Source organism: Mus pahari, chromosome 22 (genome assembly GCF_900095145.1).
Source record: "Mus pahari chromosome 22, PAHARI_EIJ_v1.1, whole genome shotgun sequence".
NCBI lineage: Eukaryota > Metazoa > Chordata > Mammalia > Rodentia > Muridae > Mus > Mus pahari.
Window position 1 is genome coordinate 23,028,399 of NC_034611.1, and position 4,300 is coordinate 23,032,698.

Here is a 4,300-nt window from a genome sequence, read left to right on the forward strand (position 1 = left end):
TGATGGGGATTGCATTTAATCTGTTGATTGCTTTTGGCAGGATAGCCATTTTTACTATATTAATCCTTCCAATCCTCAAGCATGGGAGTTCTTTCCATCTTCTGAGATCTTCTTTGATTTCTATCTTCATAGACTTGAAGTTCTTGTCATACAGATCTTTCACTTCCTTAGTTAGAGTCACACCAAGGTATTTTATATTATTTTTGACTATTGTTAAGGGTGTTGTTTCCCTAATTTCTTTCTCATCCTGTCTATCCTTTGTGTAGAGAAAGGCCACTGATTTGTTTGTGTCAATTTTATATCCAGCTACTGCACTGAAGCTGTTTATCAGGTTTAGGAGTTCTCTGCTGGAATTTTTAGTGTCACTTTTATATACTATCATATCATCTGCAAATAGTGATATTTTGACTTCTTCCTTTCCAGTTTGTATCCCCTTGATGTTCTCTTGTTGCTGAATTGCTCTGGCTAGGACTTCAAGTACTATATTTAATGGGTAGGGAGAAAGTAGGCAGCCTTGTCTAGTCCCTGATTTTAGTGGGATTGCTTCAAGTTTCTCTCCATTTGCATTGATGATCTACTCATCTTGGGTGAATTTGCTTCCTTTCATTCTAGAGCTTCTAGGTGTGCTGTCAGACTGCTAGTGTATGCTCTCTCCAGTTCTTTTTCTTTCTTTTTTTTTTTTTTTTTGAGGCACTCGGGGATATGAATTTTCCTGTTAGGACTGCTTTAATTGTGTCCCATAAATTTGGTTATGCTGTGGCTTCATTTTCATTAAACTTTAAAAAATCTTTTATTTCTTTCTTTATTTCTTCCTTGACCAAGGTATCATTGAGTAGAATGTTTTCAGTTTCCACGTGAATGTTGGCTTTCTATTATTTATGTTGTTATTGAAGATNAGCCTTAGTCCATGGTGATCTGATAGGATGCATGGGATAATTTCAATATTTTTGTATTTGTTGAGGCCTGTTTTCTGATCAATTATATGATCAATTTTGGAGGAGGTACCATGTGGTGCTGAGAGGAAAGTATATCCTTTAGTTTTAGGATAAGATGTTCTGTAGATATGTTAAATCCATTTGTTTCATAACTTCTGTTAGTATCCATGTGTCTCTGTTTAGTTTCTGTGTCTAGGTTCTGTCCTTTGGTAAGAGTGGGGTTTTGAAGTCTCCCACTATTATTGTGTGAGGTGCAATATGTGGTTTGAGCTTCATTAGAGTTTACTTAATGAATGTGGTTTCCCTTGCATTTGGAGCATAGATATTTAGAATTGAGATCTCCTCTTGGTAGATTTTTATCTTGAGTATGAAAAGCCCCTCCTTGTCTTTTTTGATAACTTTGGGTTGGAAGTCAATTTTATTTGATATTAGAATGGCTAATCTAGCTTGTTTCTTCAGACCATATGTTTGGAAAATTGTTTTCCAGCCTTTCACTCTGAGGTAGTGTCTGTCTTTGTCCCTGAGGTGAGTTTACTGCAAGTACCAAAATGTTGGGTCCTGTTTGTGTAGCCAGTCTATTATTCTATGCCTTTTTATTGGGGAATTGAGTCCATTGATCTTAAGAGAAATTAAAGAAAAATAATTGTTGCTTCCTGTTATTTTTGTTGTTAAAGTTGTGATTCTGTTCTTGTGGCTTCTTTTGGGTTTGTTGAAGGATTCCTTTCTTGCTTTTTCTAGGTTGTAGCTTCCATCTTTGTGTTAGTGTTTTCCCTTGATTATCCTTTGAAGGGCTGGATTTGTGGAAAGATATTGTGTGAATTTGTTTTTGTCTTAGAATACTTTGGTTTCTGCATCTATGGTAATTGAGAGTTTTGCTGGGTATAGAAGCCTGGGCTACCATTATGTTTTCTTAGGGTCTGTATAGTATCTGTCCAGGATCTTCTGGCTTTCATAGTCTCTGGTGAGAAGTCTGGTGCAATTCTAATAGGCTTGCCTTTAAATGTTACTTGACGTTTTTCCCTTACTGCTTTTAATATTCTGTGTTTATTTAGTGCAATTCATGTTCTGATTACTATGTGTCGGGAGAAATTACTTTTCTGGTTCAGTCTATTTGGAGTTCTGTAGGCTTCTTGTATGTTCATGGGCATCTCTTTCTTTAGGTATGGAAAGTTTTCTTCTATAATTTTGTTAAAGATATTTTCTGGCCCTTTAATTTGAAAATCTTCATTCTCATCTACTCCTATTATCCATAGGTTTGGTCCCCTCATTGTGTCCTGGATTTCCTGAATGTTTTGAGTTAGGACCTTTTTGCATCTTGCATTTTCTTTGATTGTTGTGTCCATGTTCCCTATGGAATCTTCTGCACCTGAGATTCTCTCTTCCATCTCTTGTATTCTGTTGCTGATGCTCACATCTATGGTTTCTGATTTCTTTCCTAGGGTTTCTATCTCCAGAGTTGTCTCCTTTGGGTTTTAATCATTGTTTCTACTTCCATTTTTAGATCTTGGATGTTTTTGTTCAATTTCATTACCTGTTTGGTTGTGGTTTCCTGTAATTCTTTAAGGGATTTTTGTGTTTCTTCTACCTGTTTAGCAGTGTTTGCCTGTAGTTCTTTAAGGACTTCCACTTGTTTAGCAGTGTTATCCTATAATTCCTTGAGGGATTTTTGTGTTTCCTCTTTAAGGGCTTCTATGTGTTTATCATTGTTCTCCTGTATTTCTTTAAGTGAGTTATTAATGCCCTTCTTAAAAATCTTCTACCACCATAATGAGATATGATTTTAAATCTGAGTCTTGCTTTTCAAGTGTGTTGGGGTATCCAGGNCTAGCTGTGGTGGGTGTACTGGGTTCTGATGATGTTCTTGGTTTCTGTTAGTATGATTCTCGCGTTTGCCTTTTGCCATCTGGTAATCTTTGGTGTTAATGTTCAAGCTGTCTCTGACTGGAGCATGATCCTCCTCTGATTCTGTTAGCCTCTGTCAGTAGTCCTGGGAGTCCAACTCTCACCTGAGTCCCAGGGGTCAGAGCACTCCCTGCAGGCAAGCTCTCCTCTTGCAGGGCAGGTGTCCAGAAGTCTGGAGCTCTGATCCACCTCCTGAATCTTTGGGTCAGGGCTCTCCCTGTAGGCTGACTCTCCTCTGGCAAGGAAGGTGCCCAGGGGTCTGGGTCTCAACTCTGCCTCCTGGCTGAGGATGAAGGCCTGATGGGACCCTGTCCAAGAAGCTCTGTTGCTTCTGTCGCCCATTGCTCTCAAGTGATCTTGAGGTGCTCGGTGTGCTAGGGGTTCTGCGGCATGGACAGTTCTCTGGGGCCCTTGAAGCCCTCGGCTGAGTTCCTGCAGAAGATGGTGGGACTGGCCCAGACAGGAAAGAATCCCAACCTCTAGTTGGGCAGGGCTCCCCCATCCCTTTTCCTGCTGGCACAAGACCCTCCTTGATTCTTTGGAGCTGATGTTGTGTTCCACTCACCTGTGATCCCGAGGTTCCAGGTGTGCTTGCAGTGCTTTGGTGTGGAGAGTCCTCTGGGGCTCTTGGCGCCCTCTCTGAGTTTTCTTATAATCCATAATATTGATAAACTCAGTTGTTTGTAGCAACATTTTAAAGGTTACAATAGGGTGTTTTGTGAACGAAAGTATCATATGCAAATACTGTTTTGTTTGTTTGCTTGCTTGCTTTTTACTTTCTTTCAAATCTTTACAGTATTTTTCCTTATTTCCATTTCCAGAACTTGCAATATATTGTTGAATGAAGTAAATGACAGGGTCTTACTTGCTTTATCTTAAATCTTACCTAAAATTGCTTAGCATTTCATAGTTAATTATGCTTGGTAGAGCAGTACTATTTTTTTTTTTTTTTTTTTTTTTTTTGGTTTTTCGAGACAGGGTTTCNTCACTCTGTAGACCAGGCTGGCCTCAAACTCAGAAATCTGCCTGCCTCTGCCTCCCAGAGTGCTGGGATTAAAGGTGTGCGCCACCACACCCGGCATAGAGCAGTACTTTTTATTTTAAAAGATCTAATTAAAATATCATTACATCATTTTCTCCCTCTGTCCTAACCCTCTGATGATGATCCATTCCCCAAATCAAATCCTTCTCTGCTTGGATAATTTTTGGTTCATATGTGAATCAACATACAAATATGACCTGCTAAATCTGTTCAGTGTTGCCTGCAACATACAGGTTTCTAGGTCTGACCACTGAATATTAGACAGGCAATCAGAGGAAATCAATTTATCCCTTCTCAGCAGCTGTTAATTTCCTATAGATCTTCAACTAGTCTGATGCTCTGGAAGACTTCTCCAATCCACCTTGAGATGTCAACTGAGTTTGGAATTGTTCAGTTATTGTTTAAACAGCCATGTGGTTGA